This window comes from Rhinoderma darwinii, chromosome 5, assembly GCF_050947455.1.
Source record: "Rhinoderma darwinii isolate aRhiDar2 chromosome 5, aRhiDar2.hap1, whole genome shotgun sequence".
Lineage (NCBI taxonomy): Eukaryota > Metazoa > Chordata > Amphibia > Anura > Rhinodermatidae > Rhinoderma > Rhinoderma darwinii.
The window spans coordinates 308,845,484-308,871,071 of NC_134691.1; the positions used below are offsets into that span (position 1 = coordinate 308,845,484).

General features: G+C 39.7%; 1 protein-coding gene across 2 annotated transcripts in view; it reads right to left on the reverse strand.

The window, feature by feature from the left end:
* ADARB2 (adenosine deaminase RNA specific B2 (inactive)) overlaps window positions 1-25,588 on the reverse strand; it is a 540,786-nt gene that overhangs the window by 126,572 nt on the left and 388,626 nt on the right. The gene's annotated exons all lie outside the window — the stretch shown is intronic.

A 25,588-nucleotide genomic window follows, 5' to 3' on the forward strand; every position in this document is an offset into this window, starting at 1 on the left:
TTGTCTTGTCTATTAACGTTCTTCCATGTCCTGACACTCTGCTTTCCACATGCAATTCCTTTAGCCAATGGCTGTAATTTTTTTTTTTTATTTCCAGGTGCGCAGAAGCCTAACCTGAGCATCAGAGTCACCGTCATTACAGAAGAAGACATGACCTCTATGTGAAAAATGTATTCCTGACACATGTATGACTTGGTTTGGTGTTAGATTCATTCTGGCTTACACTGGCCCTGGAGACTTTTGTTTTGCCGGGGTCACTAGCAGTTTGTTAAGATGCTTCTTCTCTTGTCGAAATAATTACAAGAGGATTTCACAGTTTTCATCTGCGCGGCGGCACCTTGGGACATAGACTTGGCTACTTTCTCTTTCCTGTGTCAGATATTCCCAGAAAGGTTGTTTTTGAATTACCACTTGAAAGAAATCATTGCCAGAGCACAGCAGGGAACAGAGCGAGAGCAGCTTTGTCAAATTATTCTCCTTGACTTAGTGGTAAAGGCGAGTGACATATAAAGTGTATCATAATGTTCATTCAGATGCAAAATGTTGTTAGAATCGGGGACACTAATCCTGATCAAGTATTGAAAAATAAATATTCCAAAACTTTTCAGTCCAAAGTGAGACTAGTTTATGGCAACTCACATATCTGAAAGATTTAGTTTTTCTTGTGTGTGATTAAAGGTTGGTTTATAAAATTATTGATCCACTGATGAACTTTAAAAAGAACAAATATTATAGAACTCCGATATCATCTACTACTATTACCACTACTACTACCTCTACCACTTCTACCACTACCACTTCTACTACTACAACTTCTACTACTGCTTCTACTAATACTACTACTTCTACCACTACTACTACTACTTCTACCACTACTACAACTACTACTACTACTTGTCACAATCACAGGGTATGTGGACCCACTAGTCCCCTCCGCCGTAGCGGAGAGACAGCTGGCCTAGTCACAGTCTATGCAAGAGTCTATAACAGTACGTAGCACAAGGGTACCTAAAATAGTCCAGACAATGGCCGAGGCTTCAGCACGGATGGAGGTGGGTGCAGCAGGTTACGCCAGACGTGGCGGATAACACTGGATGTGGCAGATGACACTGGACGTGGTGGATGACACTGGATGTGGGCGGACACTGGTGCAGTAGGACACGACTCCAACACTAATAGGCTCAGGAACAAGGACACAGCACAGGATATGGGATACAGGTAGCAGGGCACGGGTAACAACAGGAACAGGATAACACTAAGGGACCATTTGCAAGACTGATATGAGATAAACTCACAGCGCTCAGGCAATGAGCAAAGGGGCAGGGCCCTTCTTATAGTAAAGGAAATCATGGGCAGTTGTTTATGATAATTTCCCATGTGTGTGCGCTGGACCTTTAAGGCCGGGCATGAGCGTGCGCGCGCACCCTATGGGACACAGCGGACCAGAGCGGAAGTGAGCGCTGGCGTCTCCTGGGAAGGCAGTCCGGGCCAGCGCTCACAGATCCATGGCTGCGGCCACCAGGGGGTGAGTAAACCCGACGGTCCGCGGCCATGAACGCTACACTACTACTATAAGAGTATGGTCACACGCAGTGTTTTCAGCAATTTTTCGGGGCGTAAACGCCTCGAAAAAACAGAAGCTGAACACCTACAAACGTTTCGGTCAGAAGGAGTGCTTTTTTTACGTGCCCATTTGAAAAAACGACGCGTAAAATATGCCCCATAAAAATAAGTAGCATGTCACTTTCTGAGCCATTTTTTTTGCTGTTTTTCATTGTGTCAATAGAAAAACGGCTCCAAAAAGCGCATAAAAAACGTTTGATGCTTTAAAAACGGCTGAAAATCAGAGGCTGTTTTCCCTCCGTATTTTGCAGCCGTTTTTACTTTAACGTGTGAACATACCCTCAGGTTTATATAGGCACAAGCCTAGAGCAGTTCAAGAAAAGTAATAATGTGTGCTATATGTTATCTCCATATTAATATTTATGCGGAAGCTGTAACACAGACACTTTTTCATTAAATATAAAAATTCAGATGTGCCCAAAACCCCACCCTCCTTTATATCACATTGACGGGTCTTGGAAGCTGAGATATCGGGATTTGTTTGGTGATGTCCTTAGGGTATGTTCACACGGCTTATTTTTAGGCATATTTCAATACGTAAGATGCTTGTATTTCGCTCCAAAACACACTTGAAATACGCCTGTAAACAGATTCTCATTGATTTCAATGGGAAATACCCTGTGTAGATCATATGAGGCGTATTTTTATGCTGCTGAATTAAAAAAACACCTCATAAATATAAGCATTGGAGAAAGAAGTGACATGTCACTTCTTGAGGTGTTTTTGGAGCTGATTTTCCATTGACACTACAAAACCACTTAGAAATATATGCCTCAAAATAACCTCAAAATACAATTCAAAATATACTTGGAAACACCAAAAACGCTTTGAAAATCATCTCCAAAATGCAGGATTCAGAGGCTGTTTTCTCTTTATATTATCCTTGTATATTTCTGCCCCAAACATATGCTGTGTGAACATACCCTCACACTGGAGCGCCACTTTAGCTGTCCCTGTACGGCACATTTTTAAATTGAGGTACATCAGAAATGCTTTCGAAAAACATCTGTTGCACTCCATATTATGTAGAAAGTGCACTATTTTTAGGCTAGGGCTTGACCATCACATGATTTTCCTATGGGGGAAAAAGCAAGAATTAAATTTTTTTTCCCCATAGGGAAACATTGAGGCCCACACAGCTCCCTCTAATAGTACCACAAGCGAAAGCATATGTAGCGTCCATGGCCGTGGACCGTCGGGATTATTCACTCCCCAACGGCCACAGCCATGGATCTGTGAGCACTGGCCCGCATCTCCTCCCCAGGAGACGCCAGCGCTCACTTTCGCTCCGTTCTGCTGTGTCCCGTAGAGTGCATGCGCATGCTCGTGCCTGGCCTTAAAGGGCCAGCGCGCGCACATAAAAATAATCATCAATTAACCCATGATCACCCTGGACTATAAAAAGTGCTCTACCCTTTCACTCATTGCCTGAGCGTTGTTGTGTTTACCCGTGTTAGTCTTGCAAATGGTCCCTTGGTGTTATCCTGTTCCCAGTGTTCCCGTACCTGCTGCCTATATCCTGTATCCCGTGCTACCGTTGTTCCTGTGCCTTAGAAAGTAAGAGTCGTTTTGTGCCATCGGTCACACCTGCTGTGTTACACCACGCCTTGTGTCTGCTGCCAAGGTCCCATCTGAGCCTAGTTGTTACTACTGTCTGAACTGCTACAGGTACCCTTGTGTTTGGACTATATAGACATTGACTTGGTACACTGTTTGGCCAGCTGCTATCCCACTATGGTGGTATGGCCCAGTGGGTCCGCATACCCACAGATCGTGACAACATATATAGTCCGGGTCTCAAAAATCTTGCAGAATGCTTACCTGGACAGCTTTACTTCTGCAGCTGGAGCCTAAAAATTATCTGGCAAATCTGAAATTTTTTTTTTTTTCAAATATAAAAATACGCTGGATAATATTCAATATATTTACATCAATAGACTCATAGGGGGAAGTTAATAAGGCTTAGACTTTATTCAGTGTCGCACGGAAAGACGAAGATACGACAAATTTATTAAGAGGCGTGTGCCTCCTAATAAATTTGTTTTTCTTACTCCAGATTGTTTTTTCTGAAGACTGGCGCAGTCTTTATACATCTCCCCCATTCTGTATAGAAGCTTAAATGGCATCCTGTATTCTACTGATGGACTTGCAGGGTAGCAGAAGGGAATTCGATTTTCCAGTCACTGCCCAGTTCTATTATTGGATTGCTATCACTTGCTATACAGGCAATATATATGTGAAGCTTATTTAAAGGAAAAGCCACAATATAAGATGCTTGCAAATAAGATTTACAGTATCTTACTGTTTAGTGTCTGCAGCCTCTATGCAGACTCATGTTTCTCCGTGGTTACAGACAACAAACAAACCCTGGGTATTCTGATTTTGCAGACATACTCCCTTCCTTGTGCCTCATACTTCTTGCTAACCTACCGAATTAGGATCAGACTACACAGGGTTTGTTGTCTGGAACCATGGAGGCACATAGGTCTGCATAGGAGCTGTAAACACAAAACAGGACATTTTTAATTGACTATTTGCAAAAATGCTTCATTTTTTTTAATTTGAGATGCACTGGATCAATAAATAAAATTTGGTTTCAAAGGTAAGGATACCCTTTAATACAGCAAATTATCATAATTCTCAAAAAATTAAGATCGGCACTTCTACATTCGCACAATGAATGTAACACATTGAAATTAATGTAGTTATCTAGATACAGTCACAGAATAAAAAACAATCTAAATAGCAGACTTCTTGTATGAGGATTCCCTTCATTACTTGTTTGTCCTTCTATTTCCTATTAAAGCGTTAACCATTTAAAGAAAGGAATAAAATAAACCTCTGCACACAGCCTGGATACTTAATTCACAATATATATTTTGGCTTCAGTGCAAATGCAACGAGGAGGTTGAACGATTTAATCCGGGACTGGTCATTAATCTGTCAACACTAAGTATTCCGTTTATAATGACGGCTAAGATGTCCTTTGAGCAATGCATTATGCAAAAATGATTTGTCGTGAACTCCCTGTATTACACTCTATCAATCTATCTGACTAAATAATTTATTCTAGCTGAAATAAAATGTTCTTTCAAATCGGTGGTTGTTTTTAATACGCTACAATACACTATAATATAATATCAATTACACTGAATAAAAGTAAAAATTATTTTGCTTGTTTTTTATAGTTTTTCTAAGCATCCATAACATTATGTTATATCTGTGAAAAAATACAAACTTCAACTGTCTTGTTCTAATCCCCTACAGCAATAACATGATTAAATAGGGCCCCAGGTAAGGCAACATTTGAGGGCCGACTTCTACAATCACCATCCTTAATAAAATGCACGGCCTTCAATCCAATGAAACAATGAGCTTGGGCAACATAGGCTGGGTTCACATGTTGCGTTTATGTCACGTTTGTGTTGCGTTTTTGAATTGTTGAGGAGAAAAACCCATCTAAAAAGCAAAAGAAACAATTTTAAAAAACGTGTAGACGTGTTTTTTTCCCCAACGGTTTAAAAGCGCAACAAAGATGCAACATAAACACAACATGTGAACCCAGCCTTCGAGCTATCAAGAACGGCAAGTATGTTTGAACCTAACGGGTTTAGCATGTTGATATTTGCCGATATGAAAATATCAAAGAGGAAGCCAGATTTATTACATGCATTACGAGGTCTCTGAACGATTGTAATTTTTTTGGCCCAGTGTACATTTTTGGGCTGCAGAATCAGGACTGTAGTAAATAAAAATGTGGGTGTTGGTGAGTGACTTGAGATGGAGGTTGCATCAATCTCAATATTGTGGAACGTCTTGAGATACATATCCTCTATAGGATATGCCATATACAGCTGATAGGTGGGATCAACACCAATCAGGAGAACTGGGGGCCCGTGGTGACCCCCACCTATAAGACATTCATTGGTATACCTTTTTAATGGCACTACTGTTTTGTCTTTTTATTCAGACTTATATGGGTGCAGTATGAGACTATTTTAGGAACCTGCAATATATTATTATTTGGGCACTGTATAGGATTATTATTTATTAACTGAGTGGCCCTATAATGTTTACACAGTATGGCACTTTCATTTGGGGACTTTATAGGACTATTATTTAGCACTATATTGAACTATAATTATGGTACTGTGATTGTTTTAAAGAAATTCCATTTTTAAATAAATCATTTTACTAGCTAATGAAGAATAAAATAACTCATATATGAATCAGAGGTCTTTTGAAATGTTATCAACTTAAAGAGTTCAAAAACCAAAGTAATTTCTTTCAGTCTATGAAGAGTTTATGAGAATATTACATAAATAAACAGGCTTTGAATGCCTGCCTTATTTAATTTAATCGACTAATGGAATTGCTTTCTAAATTCATGAAGCTTATCATACATATCATGAAAATCCTTTAGCTTCTGTTGCAATAAAAGTCAATATCTGAGCTCTCAGCTGTGATATAGCATGCACATATAGAATTTAAAAAAAAAATGTAGATACTATAAAAAATAACATAAATAATAAAAATAGCTGACAGGAAAAAGAATAAATATAAATAACGGGTACTGTAAGTTATAACATTATTCCCTCTTTAAGTTATAAGAGAAACATTTAGTTGGCTAAAACATTAATTGTCCTGTTGGGGAACCCAGTAGCAAGTGTTCAATTCCCCTGCAGTGCCACCCATGCACATTTAAAAAATGTGGCTTCCTATATATATAATGCATGGAGGTTCTGGGTCCTCCAGAGCGCAAGATGATCTTCATAGTCACTATCCTTTCTCTGCTAACCTAGAATTCCCTAATGCCGTATGTAAAAATCGATTTTCTAAACTAAATAACCCCTTTATAAGGAATCTGTTAGCAGTTTTGTGGCCTCGAAACGGCGGACAGAGCGATACAGGGCAGGGGGAGGGCTTTGTAAACATAGCTTTTGTCTTTGTCGTGCTAGTTGCAAGATCAAGAAAATGATTTTTAACTACCCCGATGACGGAAACACAAGTGCCACAAAAGCAGGCTCCTGCACAGCACACGGCAAGCCTCGCCCCCTCTGCTCTGAGTAATGGCTCTTGCAGTCTCCCAATTGGCCGCTAGAGCCGTCACTCAGACAGGATTGAGACAAAACTTATGTTTAAAATGCAAAACTTCTTTATTAAGTTTAAGAAATATATATATATATATATGTGTGTGTGTGTGTGTGTGTGTGTGTGTGTGTGTGTGTGTGTGTAAAACCGCTTTAAAAATAAAGTATATAATACAAAAGCATTACACTCCACCTGCTAATAGTCAATATTTCCTCTGAAAACCGTTGACTTTTGGAAACTTGGGAACAAAAAGGGTTTAGAACCTAAGAAGGTAAAAAAGAAAAAGTCCTCTTCTTTATCTTATTCATCAGATGATTTAATATTTCCATTATACAGTCGGAGCTGCAGGACTTTACAATCAAAAGACACAGTTTGGGAATCCATTGGCTTAGGTCCTATTTGTGTGATAAGGCTTCATGTAACACCTCACTGCTGTTTACTGTTAGTGATCTTTGAACCAAATAAAAAATAAGTGTTTTGTGACGGCCGCAGATTGCTCTCGGGGAGCACAGACCACTGCTCCTTACTGGTAAATACTATGCTGAGAGGCGCAGCAGTGTAATTTAACTCCTTACTTAGCCACAATTTTTATTAATGTGCGGATTAGGACTCTGTGTCGACTGTACTTGTTATTGGGTATGCTGCAATAAAATATTGAAGGCATTGCTGCATAGTTGACCATACATTGGTCACATGTCTGTACCACAAAGATAGAAAAAAATGTCACAATGATGGCTAATGAATGAGATTATTTTAAAGTATTTGTTATGTTGACGTGTTGAGGCTTCTTCATAGTCATTACTTCATTTTGTGTTTTTAAAGAATTGTTGTGACATGTTTTACATTTAGTTAAAACGTAGGTTAAGTATCCGTGGGATTTGTTGCGTGGTGACTAGTTTGTAGTTTGTTGTTGTATATTAAATTTCATAAAGACTGAAACATGGTAAAAGTTTTTAGGAAACTGAGTATCTAAAGTTTGACTATTTGGCCAGAGATCATATGATAAGACCAAAGTGTACATGGCCACAGACAAGACCAATGTATGTATGGCTACAGACCAGACTAAAGTGTAAATGGCCAAAGACAAGACCAATGTATGTATGGCTACAGACCAGACTAAAGTGTAAATGGCCAAAGACAAGACCAATGTACACCGAAAACCAATGGCCACAAACCAGAAACAATATACAAGTTGCTGCAGATCAATGTATTCATAACCAAAAACAAGACCAAGGTACATACAAAGACAAGATTAATGTATATAAAGTATGGTCCCAGACAAAACAAATTATGTATGGCTATAGACCAGACCAAGGTGTATATAGTCACAGACATAACCAATGTATGTATGGCCAAGGACAAGACCAATATACAGTAAGCATGGCCACAGACAAGACCAATGTACCTAGGGCCAAAAACAAGATCTAAGTAGATATGGCCGCAGGTAAAGCCAATGTGTGAATAGCTACAAACCAGACTAATGTGCAAATATCTACAAATAAGACATATGTATTCAAAAGATCGCAGCATTTATTACATCCATATATGTTGGTTTATTGGCATTCGTAATAAAACAAAGATAGCCCAATCTGCAACTGCTGCTCCTGAGACCCAAACCCATATTATTTCCATTTTTTATTGCATTAAATTAATAGATGACACATTGGATAATTGATACAAAAACAAAACTGTGTGTTACATTACTGGTGTGAACAATCACACATGACAGGTTTGATGCAGTACAGTAGGTCGTGTGGTAAATTCTTAAGATTTATCTGATAATAATGTGACACACACACCCACACAAATGTTACAGTCTCCGACAGTGCCACCGCTGCCACACTGCCACTCACATTTATTATTTTGTGGTTACTAATGGCCTCCCTTTGTGTTTTTAAATCTGCGTCTATCGCTCTATACAGTTACCCCATGTGCTCTGCAGACGCATCTATTAGCTTTGTTGTATTGTTCATTGTAGGGATCTTTTACTTTAATACTCAACTGTTGGCATTGAATTTTTAAATTTGTCTGTGTGAAAAATTTAAAAAAAAGTTATATTTTTAGAGAGGGTGAAAAAAGCATACTGTGTAAGTCTAGTGGGAAAATGATATTTACTTGCCTTTTGGCAAATTCTTAGTACTATTGATCATAGATATATCTTCCCTCCTACTGGGCTTCTCTAAAATCCTTGTGCTGTTCCTTCCTTAATAGGCCCCATAGAAGCCACTATGGCTGCCCCTATGGCACTGTATGTATGCCCTTGTCTCCAGTAACTGAAACTTCTGAACAGTGCCAAGGATGATTGTGTGGTCTATAGCAGTGCCACAGTCCCTATGTTTGTTAAGTAATAGTCCGAACTCACAGACTTCACCAATGTGATCTACTGAAATCTATGTATTCCAATTTTAGTAGAGCGTTTTTGCTTGGATTTTTCCTTCAACTACATTTATTCTAAAAAAAAAATCTGAATAAATTGGCAGAGATAGAGAAAAAGGATTGTCAAGCTTATTTGCACTTCTCTGCACTAAACTCAGTGCTAATTTTAATTTCAGCTGAAAACATGAGTGACTTGAGACAGACAGGTCACTAGAGACTTGATGCCTGTCCACCCCATGTAAGAGGCTGACCATGTAAAAGTTGTTAGGCAGAGCATCCTATGCACACCTTTGAAATATATATATTTTTTATATAAAAATGTCTATCATGTATGTTTAGTGCAACTATCTAAATACTTTTTATTAAAAATTATTTGTACTTTTTCAGATACAGCTGCTTTGTATCCTGTATACAGAGCAGCTATAACTAGCGCTGAGATCTGAATCCGTCAGGTTCACGGGACTGACGGGTGCAGTGAAAGCAAGCCCTGCGTATCCCTGAAAGGCAGGATCCAACTGTAATCGATTACATCTAAGTAATGTGATCGGTAACAGCTCGAGACATTTTTATAAAAAAAAAAACCCAAAGATTTCAAAGGTGTACATACAGTAGCCTTTAACAATCAGTTTGCCTCACATGATCAGCTGAAAGCTGGGTAAGAGCTGCGCTTACAACCGAGTAGGCAAAAAAGCAGTTTGGCAGCACAAACTATGCTCTTTCCTAAGTCCTCCATTATAAATCAGCTTAAAAAAAATAAATGTAAGCAGGGAATCCCTAAAGCCTATTATATGCAGTACTATCCCAGTGTGCAATTCTAAAGCATTACATACAATGGTTACTGAGTTTGAATATACAATATTGCCGTTAAAACAATCACATTTTCATCTATTTGGTCAAAATTAATAAAACAAAAACATTTAAAAAATGTTGGACTATATTGTGGGTACATATTTATAGCCTCGAATGATTGACTGCTGCATATAAAGTACAGTATATATTTACATACTAATGGTTGTACATTTTACTTAAAGGGGACCTTTCATGTTTTTTTTCTTTAAGCCACATACCTCCCTTATTCCCGGCGTCCTACCGACTCCTGCGGTGTAATTTTTTTTGCCCCCGTTCGTGTTGTCCCTGTTGCCTTTCCTACAGCCCTTACGCTCTTTGGCACCTAATATGCTAATAGTAAGTAAAGGTACAAAGAGGAGACCTCATCACTTCTCAGTAGGCGTGGCCTCCTGCATCGCTGTGACATTGTCCAATCAGTGCGAACAGCTTCACAGCAATGCAGAAGACCTACAGTAAATCTCACAAAATCAGCGGGTCTTCTGCATCACTGTGAGGATGTCCGCTCAGATTGGACAGCGTTACAGCCAGTGGCGTAACTAACGCTGCTGCAGCCATTGCAGCTGCTACGGGGCCCGTGGCATAAGGGGGCCAATGCCGCCAGCACGACCCCCCCAAGCACGAAGGCCCGGCTAGCAGCCCCTATGGCTGCTACAGCGATAGCGACGCCATGTTCAATAGTATCTGTGTCCGAAGGACGCAAATACTATTGAACACTAACACAGCAGGGAGGTATCTCCCTGCTCTGCCATAGGCTACAGGCCACAGGCCGGTGTGATGTCGTGACTGGATCATGCCGGCCCACGCAGGAATCCTGTCGACATTGAAGAGCTGCTCTGTTCTTCAGGGGAACGGAGCCCAGGTGAGTATAATTTTTATTTGTTTGTGGGGCGATATATCGCACTATATGCAAGGGCGGTGGTGGCACTATCTACAAGAGGGGCTGTATAGCACTGTACAGGGGGCTGTATAGCACTGTACTTGGGGGGGGGGGCTGTATAACACTGTCTACAGGGGGGCTGTATAGCACTGTCTACAGAGGGGGGCTGTATAGCACTGTCTACAGAGGGGGGGGGGCTGTATAGCACTGTCTACAGGGGGGGGCTGTATGGCACGGTCTACAGGAGGGACTGTATAGAACTGTCTACAGGGGGCTGTATGGCACTATCTATAAGGTGGGCTCTGTGTGGTACCCAGGGGAGGGGGGCCCAATCAAAAGTTTGCTATGGGGTCCAGTGCTTCCTAGTTACGCCCCTGGTCACAGCGATGCACGAGGCAACGTCTACTGAAGAGAGATGTCCCTTTACTCAAAATTAGCATATTAGATGCCAAACTTAGCAAGGGCAGAAGGGGGAAACGGGGGGCAATTATTTTATTTTTTACAGAGAAGAATGTGTTTTGTTTTGTTTTTTTTAAAAACAAAAACATGACTGGTCCTCTTTTGAATCTTTTATAGTAGAAATTACGATGAGTGCCTAGCTCAGATAACACAGCTGTATATTCACACACACACACACACACACACACACACACACACACACACACATATACACACACACACACACACACACACACACACACACACACACACACACACACATATCCATGAAGCATTGTGAACACAGAACTGAATATATGCAGCGGGCCAGATGTATAAAAAAAGGGCCCTGGTACCTGAGGGAGCTCAAAGGCCCTCTATCACATAATAGGACAACAGTTTTATAAATTGCACATGGTAGGTGGGGAGAAGGGGCTGTTACAGATTTTGCATTAGGACCCAGTGGCTCCAAGCTACGCCTTTGCAGCTGGTCCATAAATGTAATTGTATAAACATGCAAGTGTGGCACAAGTTCACTGCTTCATTCTTTCATTGCTCTGTGGCCCTTTAAAGACTCTTGAGATTAATTTGCTCACGTTCAGGGTCCCAAGATCAAAAGGTATACAGTTTTATATAAAATTGGTGTAGTGCTTTGACACCAAATTGGGTGACTTTAGGGTTCTGAATTTAAAATTCTTTATATAGAAAATATATGTCGAATTTCCCTTGATATTAGCAATCCAGAGATGTTCACCCCAATAGTCCCTATAGAAATTAATATGGCGCTTTGCTGCGTGGTATTGGAGGTTGATCATGTTAAAAATTGCAAAAGATTAGAGATCACAAAATTAAAAAATTCTCTTCTCCCCTGATTCTTCAAAATCATTCTTGAACCTGGCAAATTGCTTCACCATCTTTAGTGATGAGAGGCGAGGGAAACTGTGGCTATAAGTCTTTTTGCCAATTCACTGACCGGCAAATTTACTATTACGGAACGAGGTTTCCTACAATGAAGGCTTAACGACGGATCTCTATCTTAGCCTACATTGTTTTTGTATCATTACGATACCGGCGTAATAGGAAATAAGGGAAAGCGAGGTGAATTTCTCTATAAGAGATGTGCAAATTTTAAAAAATGTGACTGCATTAAATTTATAAAACATTTGCATAACTTGAAGCTCCTGGGCCCCAATACAAAATCTGTAACAGCCCCCCCCCCCATTTGTCATTTATAACACTTGTGTCTTTGTATGAGGCAGAGGGGCTTCTGGGCCACCTCTGGCCTAGGAGCCTGGGTGCGACTACAACCTTTGCACCCCCCCCCCCCCATAGCTCCAAAATGTAAATAACTCTGATTCATTGCAAATGTCAAAACTTGTGAATTAATTCTACCATCTCTACTAAAGACCTGTATGACGAGAAGTAACTTGTGTACGGTCAGCTTAACTTTTTGACTTTACAATTTTCGACTAATCTCATAGAGTTTTTGGATTTGAAATTAAATTGTGAGTCAAAAGATTTAAAATCACATTTCATGGATTAATTGTTCTTCTTACAGCGACTCCCATTCATGTTTGACACCTGACTCATCCTGGTTAAGTCCTTTGAATAGGCACAAATTTTCATATCCAATTTTAACTTAAAAGGAAACTTAAAAGAAGGCTTAGAAAGTACAATCTAATAATATCAGTATTCTCCCCGATCGCTCTGCCTTGGCTGCTCACTAGAGGGAGCCATTGGTTACAGATGAACCGCTATTGCATTGCTGAATTCAAAGAGCATCACTGTTCTTTTGAGCAGAAAGGCTATTTGTATAATTACTGGCTTCATAAGGAGCCGAATACTGGTAACCAATGAAGAAATGCAACTCTGGTGAATTTGCACAGTATGTTTCAAGCAGAGATCTGTAGGAGGGTTCACAGAAAGGCAAATATACAGGAGACCTCAGTTCTGTAACACATCCACTGCTAACTACTGGCAGACTCTTCATTCCTCCCCCTCTCTCTTGCCCTCTGTACTTAACAGAGCAGGAATATTATATGTAGTGTTAAGCAGATAATTATAAAACATCATTCAGCGTAATGACACAACAGAAGTTCAGGAAGGAGCACAAGCTCCTATTTGACCAAGTCTGGCTGATTCCGAGAACTGACAACTTCTTTATGCTGGAGGTTTTATTCCAAGAGCAGTAACACATTTTGTTTTTCAGAATGTTTTCTCTTATACCTGTCTGTACATAGCACCTTGCTGTGTAATACATTCATTATTTAAATATTAAGCGTGAACTTATTTAAAGGAACAATTTACAACGTTTATGTGCAACCATTATCTATCTATCTATCTATCTATCTATCTATCTATCTATCTATCTATCTATCTATCTATCTATCTATCTATCTATCTATCTATCTATCTATCTATCTATCTATCTATCTATCATCTATCTATCTATCTATCTATCTATCTATCTATCTATCTATCTATCTATCTATCTATCTATCTATCTATCTATCTATCTATCTATCTATCTATCTATCTATCTATCTATCTATCTATCTATCTATCTATCTATCTATCTATCTATCTATCTATCTATCTATCTATCTATCTATCTATCTATCTATCTATCTATCTATCTATCTATCTATCTATCTATCTATCTATCTATCTATCTATCTATCTATCTATCTATCTATCTATCTATCTATCTATCTATCTATCTATCTATCTATCTATCTATCTATCTATCTATCTATCTATCTATCTATCTATCTATCTACCTACCTACCTACCTATCTATCTATCTATCTATCTATCTATCTATCTATCTATCTATCTATCTATCTATCTATCTATCTATCTATCTATCATCTATCATCTATCATCTATCCAGGAGTGCCTATAACCAGGGGCGTAGACATAGGGGTGCAGGGGCTGCGGTTGCACCTGGAACCTGGAGCCTAGGGGTGCCTCTGTCCCCTATGTGGTAACCAGTACTATAAATGATTCCTTGTTATAGTTTTTAGCATTGGTACCCAGGAGCTTTATGTCACCCCTCTGCCTGTTGATACTATCCCCATGACATGCTCTGGGGGGGGGGGGGGATGATTACATAGAAGACGTTACATTGCTTAGTGTTTGATACAATAATGAATGCAGTCACTTCAGTAAAGTATTTATGTTACGCCCATAAAACACCTTAAACATTGGGCATATTATATAGTCGGTGCATATCTAGCTTTTTTTGTCCATTATTTTTATTTTGGAGTGTCCTTTACATCCTCATTTTGCCCAGGAGCATTAATTAATGATTTCTCGCTGCAGCCATTGAAATGCTGTTTGTGTTGAGTGAGATGGATTAATATTAGAAGATTAGAGAAACAATCTGTAAGCTGGTCAAAGCTAGTGAAGGTCACCTTCATGTTTCCAAAATGAAAAACTGCCCGTCAGAATGATATCAATATTCTTTATTGAGGGATAATACCGAGCGTTGGGTCTTATTTGTCAAGTGCAGCAACTGACTGTAAAGATCTTCCTTAGCCAGCTGGCTAGCGGCACATTTCTGTTTTGGCACTGGCCCCCTGAGATTGTGCAAGAAAGAATGATACTTCATTGATTCCACTTTGTAATACAACAATTGGGAACTAGAAGTCCAGAATCAGGATCCAGAAGGCCGTAATCCAATGTATCAGGGGCACGTTTGATAGAGGGTATTCAATGTGACTGCCATTGAGGCTGAAAGGGAATTTCTAATTATAATGCAAGCGAAATTTACATGAAAGGAGGAAGGCTATGTGAGTGTTTCTGTAACTTTCCTCTACAAAGTAAATCATTTATCCCGTTCATCTTAATTAGATGTGATCACTTTTTAATTGAAATACAGTAAAAATGTAAAGACACCAATGACCTACTTTACACATCAGAAAGATCTTTCCTTGCCAAATGCTATTCTATATCCATTCATCAACTGAAAGACTTACTATACCGATTTTCTTACAGTCAGGGCAACGTCACCCTAAAGCCCAAAAAAGAAAAACTGGAAATTCAGGTTCGGCTGGACTTAAAGGGCTCCCACAGCCTAATCTAGGGACTGTGTACTGTGTCTGGCATCTATCTGAAAAGGATATTAGGGCAAAGTGTTGTGATTGAGTTCTTCTGGGCATGTTGATTGGCTAGGAGCATCTTTTGGCTGGATGCCAGATACAGTAACGACCCCCAAACTCGGGTTCAGTGAGTTGTATAGTTGGACCTTTTAGCACCCAACAGTTTAACTCTTTAAGAACATCTGGGAGATGCCATTGTTAACGCGCTACTGTGTCACGACAGAGCTGGTTTAGGCACAGTCTTCAACTCCTCTGTTGCATCCCAATTTATAATGGTCACGCAAGCTGAGATCTGTGGTGCTGTTTGCAGGGTCGTCTTACTTGAGAGTTGTTTTAGCTGCCCCTATTCATGCAGAGCTTATCTGAAGGGTACAAGGGGATTTTCTTTGTCAAACAAGGTGATAATTATTTGTATACATATATTATTCCTTAAGTTTTCATTAACACTTTGTCGTGAAGGTGATTTGACAGCTTGAATGTTCATGTGAGTCAATGACATTTGATAAAGGCTCTCACATTTTTAGGGTTTTCTAGAACCGCTCTATGACTTATCGATAGTATAATGGTGGCATTTTTTATTTTATTTTTTAACCATTGACTTTAATGAGGAAAAATTAATCAAGGAAATTAACATGTAAAAATATCATGTGCAAGTGGACAGTGATTTACTAAAATGCAAAAAAATGAACAGACTTGCATTCTAATAACTTATGTCTTAGGCCCCATGCACACAGTGTGCCTGTCTGTGATATAAGGAGTCCCTATGGCTGTACAGCTACGTATTAAGGAGATATGGGTAATTCAGCATCCTATGGAACATGCTACGATTGTATGGCCCCATGGGCTGCTACAAGTGCAGTATTGTGGCTCCATACAATTCGGAGCTTGTACGGAGCCAGAATATGGCCATGTGCATGAGCCCTTATAGAAGAACAGTGTATAAAATACAAAATATTATTGTATGTATTTCTGGTAAAAGTGACAGAGGAAGCCTGACACATTTATTTTATTCTCCCTTCTCAAAAGCACAATAATAGTATTAATTACCCAGAGTTTTTCATATTGGAAAATAAGATTATAGGAATTTCAAGGGATTAGCTGAACTTCTAAATGTTCAGAAAACAACCTAAGGAGGGAATAAATTAATGGAAGCCAATGCTTACCGGCTTTAAAATTAATGCATCCAGACATCACGGTCTCATGACATTTGCATTGTTCTGTCCCATTGTGATGTACTGACTTTCTTATGGGCAAAGCAAGTGGAAAATGTTTACTGCAGTCTATACAAAATAAGTCAGTTTAGAGCATGTAGGATTTTCCATATTACTTCTAAAATATAAATTTTTCTCTAACATTTTCTCGGATTTGATAGTCATTAAGTGTTATTAACTTGAGGCCTGAGCAGTGGCGTAACTACCGCTCTAGCAGCCATAGCCCACAGGCTTAGGACGTAGATGCTATTGAACGCTATGGCAGAGCCTGGAGGTATCTCCCTGCGCTGCCATTTACTAGGCTACAGGTCACGCTCAGCCAATCAAGCACAGGGACAGGATCCCTGCGCAGGCCGGTGTGATATCGTCACTGGATCAAGTCGGCCTACGAAGGATCCCGTCTGCATTGAGGATGCTGTGGAGCAGCTCTGTCCGTCGTGGGAACGCTAGGTGAGTACAATTTTTTTTGTAATTCTGTGGGGGCGCTAGCTACAGGGGGGGTTATCTACAAGGGGTGGCTGTTTGGCACTATCTACAAGGGGGAGGTGGGGGCACCATCGACATGGGCGGCTATATGGCACTATCTACAGGAGGGAGGTGGGGGGCACTATCTACAAGTGGGAGGTGGGGGGCACTATCTACAAGGGGGGCTGTATGGCACTGTCTACAAGGGGGTAGGCGGGCACTATCTACAGGGAAAGGAAAAGAAAAAGCAGAGAAGAGAAAAACGGTAATACTGTTTTAAAAATATATAGGTAACAGTACAGAGTGAGCTGGTTCACTCACCTAGTTTTGTTGTGCAAGTATAGACACAACACTACTGCTTTGCATTGATAACTGTGACGGTATTTCTCTAGGTGCCGGCTGCCGCCCGCTGCTATCCCTCGGCTGGAATCCTCTGTGCCCGGGGAGAAGGGATCAATAGATAGGAGAAAAACAAGTGCAACATTCGGGACACGGCGCCTGGCAGGTAATTATTCCAAAATAAGTATGTTTTTCTTAGGTATACTTTTTTATTTTCACACTACGCATTGTAGGACCGGACAGGTCCCTTCCTCAGGCTTCTACAATATAAAGCCTGTCAAAAGTTTTCTATGGGGCCCAGACTTTCCTAGTTATGCCCCTGGGCCTGGGTAACCAGGATGTTCCATGAAACTTTATGAAAGTAGTATGACATATTATGTGGTAGATCGGGATAGTCAAACTGGCATAGACTTTAGATATACATTGGCAGCTTCCACCATGTTCAGCTAGATTCATCAATAATCTAATGCAGTGGTGGTCAACCCGACGTATGTGGTGGCCTCAGATGCAACCAATCACTGCATTAAGGGGGCTGCACACCACATTTAGCCAGGTGTAGGCATACATACTCACACACATATGACACTTTACACAGATGTATTTGTGGACAACGTTTTTTCCATGTATTTTATTAAGATGTTTTTGAAAAAATTCTAAAATAGAACTTGTTTTTGGCAAAATATATACATAGTTGAACACTAAATTAATTTATAAAAGTCCCTACATAGATACATATACATAACCATACACACAACACAACTGTTGGAATTGTGAAGGGTAACACATTATCTCCATAACAGAGGAGACGGTAGATCACTCAGTATACAGGAGCTCAAACCTGACTGTATAAACTTGCCTTCCCCTGGAAGGTCCACACATGTTTATGAGGCATGCTGCTGTTGGGCCAACAAGTTGAGTACCAATGGTCTAATGTCTATGGAGGCTGTTAGATAATCTCTCGACTTTGGATGTCTGGGGAAAAACAATTACATTAGGCCGGGCTCACACTGCAGACTTTCCGCAAAAAAAAATCTGCAGCAAACTACAGGAGCAGCAGAGTGGAAGAGATTTGAACAAATCTCATCCACATGCTGTGTAAATGATAAGCGGAAAAAAACGCTCAGAAATTGACCTGTCAATTGTATTTGCGTAATCACTGCTTTTTTGTTGCGGGTTTTCCCCATTGAATTCAATGGGGAGGTAAAACCTGCAACAAATAGCAGATATTGCGATTTTTGCGGTGGAAAAGCTGGAATTCCCTTCGGGCAACAGGGCAGATACGCTGTGTACTTAAACGTAGTGTATCTGCCTTATGTGAACTTACCCTAAGGCTGGGTTTACACGACCTATTTTCAGACGTAAACGAGGCGTATTATGCCTCGTTTTACGTCTGAAAATAAGGCTACAATACGTCGGCAAACATCTGCCCATTCATTTGAATGGGTTTGCCGACGTACTGTGCAGACAACCTGTCATTTACGCTTCGTCGTTTGACAGCTGTCAAACGACGACGCGTAAAAATACAGCCTCGTCAAAAGAAGTGCAGGACACTTCTTTCAGACGTAATTTGAGCCGTTCTTCATTGACCTCAATGAAGCACAGCTCAAAATTTATGGCTGTCAGAGAAGCCTCGCAAAATGCGAGGAGGAGCAATTACGGCTGAAACGAGGCAACTGTTTTCTCCTGAAAACAGTCTGTCATTTCAGCCGTAAAAGCCTGCTACCGTGTGCACATACCCTAAGACTGAACTGTGCCTGACCAATTTGACTGGGATGCCACAGATTTCACCCAATATTGTTTATAGGATTAACATCAGTTCCAACTAAATGCTAGTATCTTACATCTTAATTATTGGATAAATTTGTCTTTAACTAGAGTTCACTGTCTAAAATTTTCTGGTAAAAATTCTTGTTTATTTTACGTTTTAAAAAGAATACTATCCTCTTTTAGACCTGCAAGGGTGGGATTCGCAAAGCAAAATATGTTTAAAATTCCGTCTAAAATTGTGGCAAAAAAATTAAATGTCACTTTTTGATGCAACATATTAGGGTACATGTACAGATGCGCCCTTCCTTACCTTTCTTCTCATCTCAACATAACTAGAGATGTATGCCACGAGATGACCCTCTTTAAAATAAAACATGATTTTGCGATACTCTGTCACGAGATGTCTATGCTATATGTGTAAGCGTGGCCTCTCAGTGGTTGTGACGTGAATTGTAGCCTATCAATGGTTTTGTTAGCATGTCATGATATTGTATTCGATTAGTTTCATGAGAAATTGGAGTCCTTCACCAAATTCCAGCCAGGGTAACGGTGGACACAACTGTATGCCAGTCAAAAGTTGATAAAAGTAAAGTGTCCTTCGTGATTAGTAAGTTAGGCCAAATTTTCCATTCCTTGTGCACCATTTTGATAAATTTGGCCCGCACATTTTTTGTGCAACTTATGAATCTTCTCCAATAAATCTCTCTTCCTCTCCTAGAAAAAGAGATACCAAAGAAGTATACAGGATTCCATTCTCAGGCTTCAGTACCGATACCTACTGTTAGTCCGAAAAGACCTTGAGTATAAACCTTGTGATTGAAATGACCCGGGTCCTAGCAGCTGTTACATGCTGTACTGTGATCTGCAGGGACACATCAGTTAAAGCATGGTATGGGAAGCTTTATTCCCGCAAACAACTGTACAATCAGTAAAAATGAAAATCCCCTTCTCTTTGATGTTATGTTTGGCTAATCATTGCTGCCTTTCCTATTTAATGAGAGCGATAAAAGAGTATTTAACAAGCTCTATCCTAGCTAAGAGGGAAACGCCACTTTCAGACTCTGGCAGCAGCATTTTGGAGAACTTGCTTATAAAAATCAAAAGCTGTTTCTCATCAAAAAGATATAGTGGGCTGAGAGTCTGTAGTTCATCATTTATTCTAACGTTAATTAATCCTTATGCTTGTATTTATTGTCACTAGAAAGGATATAGCTCATAAATGCAGTGCAAATCATGATTTAAAGGGGAGTTAACTGTCCCTAGTCCTTTCTATATAATAATTAGATATAGACACTACTTTAAACTGTAATTCCATTAGGCATAATATAATGAAGGACACGGAGTCCCAGGAATACTGAACCTTATAGTGAATGTCTGTCGTTGAACATCTTTTTGTATTTTTAATCTAAATTTCAAATTCTGTGCTGACTAATTTATATAATTATAGGGGTTAGAGCTGTTTTTCTGTTACTGGACTGCCTGCAGTCACCACTAGAGGGAGTTTAAGTCTTTACTGCAGGCGGATTATACAATGAACTAAATAATAAAACAGTATGCAGTAAGCTCCTAAGCTCCCCCTAGTGGCAGCTGCAGGCAGGCAGAGTTTTACCATTTAACTCTATATATGTAAGGAATTTGGAGTTCACTATCAAAAAAACAGAGCAATATGATGATATATTATGAAATGAATAAGAACAGGAGACTGTTCCCTTATGGGTTCCACTGTGTGCATTAATTTATTAATATAAATTATTAATAATAATTATAATAATACAACATTTAACTGTTGCCCTGTCCTCATAGGACAATTCAGGTTAAAGGGGAGGGAGTTTCAGGTAGAAAAGGGTTAAACCAACCAACTTCACCAACTTGAACCATTTTTTGCCTATAGATTTTATTTTTTAACAGCAAAGACTCTAATCATTTAAATTCTAATAATAAATTTCCATGCAATAAACGAAACCATATGTAACACTGTTTCCATATTAACCATAACTTTAGGTATGTAAAATTACAGATATTATTTATAAGTTGAAGCACTTTCTTGGCTCTGGTAAGCTTATGCAGATATTTAATATTGGACAGAAAATAAATAGCAAAATATTTCTCCACGCTGCGTAAAAAAATTACTTAGTCACAACTTAAGCCCAAAGCAATGACGTTGCGATGTTTAGCGTACGTCCTCTACGTCTTTTCTCAACATCTGTGCAGACACCGCTTGGCAGACTTACAGTTAAATCTAAATTTAAAATCCAAATGGGCTCCTCTGGCACGCAGTGGGCTCTGCCGCCATTTTTTACACTCACTTCTTAATTAAAAACTGCTTGTAAATCAAACTCTAAATCACATCTGCATATGATCAGCTGATGAAATGAGATCTTATGCCCTCTTTTAACTCATCAACATTCATTAGCATTTAGCGAGCTCACATTTACACTGACACACCAGTAAATACTTAGTACAGTGATAATTTCTTATGAGTGATTTTTATGAACTTTAAATATGGCATTAAAGAGATGGAAATATGCTGCCCTAGGACAAAGACTGACACACAACTAATCTCTGCAAATGTGTTGTTTGTATAAGGACGACTGTATATACACAGTATATGAACGTTGTTGGTACGGAGACCTATGAATGTGTCTGATCATTGTCTGCAACCTTTTCAATTTCATTTTGTTATGACTTCATTTTTAGAGATGAACTACCAAAACATTGTGTACATGTTCACATCAATAGTGGTACAGTAATGTGGGCATTGATGTGGATGTTGAATTGGATCCACAAAATATAAGACTGAACTGTCAGACGATAAAGCAGGAAGTGTTGTCATGGGGACACGAGCGTAAAAACTTTAGGTTATGGACCTGTAACTTTAACCAAAGATATCACCATGCAGAAATGAATTACACAGTGATTTTAGTAGATCTTATATATGTTAGTCAGAAAAATTATTTAAGAGGCGTATCTATCTATCTATCTATCTATCTATCTATCTATCTATCTATCTATCTATCTATCTATCTATCTATCTATCTATCTATCTATCTATCTATCTATCTATCTATCTATCTATCTATCTATCTATCTATCTATCTATCTATCATCTATCTATCTATCTATATATCTATCTATCTATCTGTCTACAGTGAAGGAAATAAGTATTTGATCCCTTGCTGATTTTGTAAGTTTGCCCACTGTCAAAGACATGAACAGTCTAGAATTTTTAGGATAGGTTAATTTTACCAGTGAGAGATAGATTATATATATATATAAAAAAAAAAAAAGAAAATCACATTGTCAAAATTATATATATTTATTTGCATTGTGCACAGAGAAATAAGTATTTGATCCCTTTGGCAAACAAGACTTAATACTTGGTGGCAAAACCCTTGTTGGCAAGCACAGCAGTCAGACGTTTTTTGTAGTTGATGATGAGGTTTGCACACATGTTAGAAGGTATTTTGGCCCACTCCTCTTTGCAGATCATCTGTAAATCATTAAGATTTCGAGGCTGTCTCTTGGCAACTCGGACCTTCAGCTCCCTCCATAAGTTTTCGATGGGATTAAGGTCTGGAGACTGGCTAGGCCAATCCATGACCTTAATGTGCTTCTTTTTGAGCCACTCCTTTGTTGCCTTGGCTGTATGTTTCGGGTCATTATCGTTCTGGAAGACCCAGCCACGAGCCATTTTTAATGTCCTGGTGGAGGGAAGGAGGTTGTCACTCAGGATTTGACGGTACATGGCTCCATCCATTCTCCCATTGATGCGTTGAAGTAGTCCTGTGCCCTTAGCAGAGAAACACCCCCAAAACATAATGTTTCCACCTCCATGCTTGACAGTGGGGACGGTGTTCTTTGGGTCATAGGCAGCATATCTCTTCCTCCAAACACGGCGAGTTGAGTTAATGCCAAAGAGCTCAATTTTAGTCTCATCTGACCACAGCACCTTCTCCCAATCACTCTCAGAATCATCCAGATGTTCATTTGCAAACTTCAGACGGGCCTGTACATGTGCCTTCTTGAGCAGGGGGACCTTGCGAGTACTGCAGGATTTTAATCCATTACGGTGTAATGTGTTACCAATGGTTTTCTTGGTGACTGTGGTCCCAGCTGCCTTGAGATCATTAACAAGTTCCCCCCGTGTAGTTTTCGGCTGAGCTCTCACCTTCCTCAGGATCAAGGATACCCCACGAGGTGAGATTTTGCATGGAGCCCCAGATCGATGTCGATTGACAGTCATTTTGTATGTCTTCCATTTTCTTACTATTGCACCAACAGTTGTCTCCTTCTCACCCAGCGTCTTACTTATGGTTTTGTAGCCCATTCCAGCCTTGTGCAGGTCTATGATCTTGTCCCTGACATCCTTAGAAAGCTCTTTGGTCTTGCCCATGTTGTAGAGATTAGACTCAGACTGATTAATTGAGTCTGTGGACAGGAGTCTTTTATACAGGTGACCATGTAAGACAGCTGTCTTTTAATGCAGGCACCAAGTTGATTTGGAGCGTGTTACTGGTCTGGAGGAGGCTGAACTCTTAATGGTTGGTAGGGGATCAAATACTTATTTCTCTGTGCACAATGCAAATAAATATATATAATTTTGACTATATGATTTTTTTTATTTTTTTAATATAATCTATCTCTCACTGGTAAAATTAACCTAGCCTAAAAATTCTAGACTGTTCATGTCTTTGACAGTGGGCAAACTTACAAAATCAGCAAGGGATCAAATACTTATTTCCTTCACTGTATCTATCTATTTCACTGTTCAGTTCGTACAGTGCATAGTCATAAAACTAATGTTAGATGCTGTCTGCATTAATGGAGATGTTTACATGCTCACATGGGTTGTGTCTGTACATTTGCTTGTTATTCTTTGAAATTAATTAAGATGGTTCCATTAGCTGAGCAGCTAAGACAACATAAGAGTGTACATATTCCCAGTTATTTACTCCTCGTCAGGTAGGTGAAAATTAATATAACAGTTGTACAGGACATAATTATGTGGTATGTTTATCTGATTCACTCTCGTCTTGACTACTGTAAGGACTCATGCACACGGCCGTGCCCGTAATCACGGCCCACGGTTGCGGGCACGGCCAACCACTGATGCCCGCGTGTCTCTCACCGCATTTTTGTATAAAGTATGGGAGCACGGCCCATAAAATCCGAAAAGTAGGACATGCTCCATATTTCCCGTCACAGTTTTACGGCACAGACACCCTTCAGTAGCAATACGGAAAGGTGTCTGCGGCCAATAGAACCGTGCGGGTCCGTAATTTCGGACCGTATTGCGGTCCGCAATTATGGAGTTTTTCCACGGTCATAACTCATTACTAGTTGGTCTTCCCTTCACTAAACTCTCCCCTCTCCGATCTATAGTGAATGCAGCAGCCAGGCTCATCTTTCTGATCAACCGCTACACCAACGCCTCTACCCTGTGCCAGTCACTGCACTGGTTGCCAATACCCATCAGAATTTAGTTCAAACGTATTACTCTCACCCACAAAGCTCTCCACAGCGCTTGTGATTGTGAATAGACATCCCGTGGAATGTCTATTCACTGTCTAAACACTTCAGTATTGTTAATGTGTTAGTATAAGACAGCACATAAGGATCTAGCAGGATCCCTATGCGCTGTGTAAATGAATGGAGAGGAGTGCATGAGGAGTGCATGAGGAGTGCATGAGGCTGACTTGGGCATTAAGCAACTCATTAGAATAAATCTAAAATCGCTAATAAAATGGTAAAAATATATCGTTTTTTTAAATAAAAAGCATTACTGTCACCTACATTATAGCGCCCATCTCCTTATGTAGGAGATAGGCCACTTATAATGTGGTGACAGAGCCTCTTTAAGTCTCATAGAAATTAATATACAGGGTGGGCCATTTATATGGATACACCTAAATAAAATGGGAATGGTTGGTGATATTAACTTCCTGTTTGTGGCACATTAGTATATGGGAGGGGGGAATCTTTTCAAGCTGGGTGTTGACCATGGTGGCCATTTTGAAGTCGGCCATTTTGTATCCAACTTTAGTTTTTTCAATGGGAAGAGCGTCATGTGACACATCAAACTTATCGAGAATTTCACAAGAAAAACAATGTTGTGCTTGGTTTTAACGTTACTTTATTCTTTCATGAGTTATTTACAAGTTTCTTACCACTTATAAAATGTGTTCAAAGTGCTGCCCATTGTGTTGGATTGTCAATGCAACCCTCTTCTCCCACTCTTCACACACTGATAGCAACACCACAGAAGAAATGCCTCCCGATCTGACCCCCTTAGACTTTTATCTTTGGGGTCATCTGAAGGCAATTGTCTATGCTGTGAAGATACGAGATGTGCAGCAACTGAAACTACGGATACTGGAAGCCTGTGCTAGCATTTCTTCTGTGGTGTTGCTATCAGTGTGTGAAGAGTGGGAGAAGAGGGTTGCATTGAC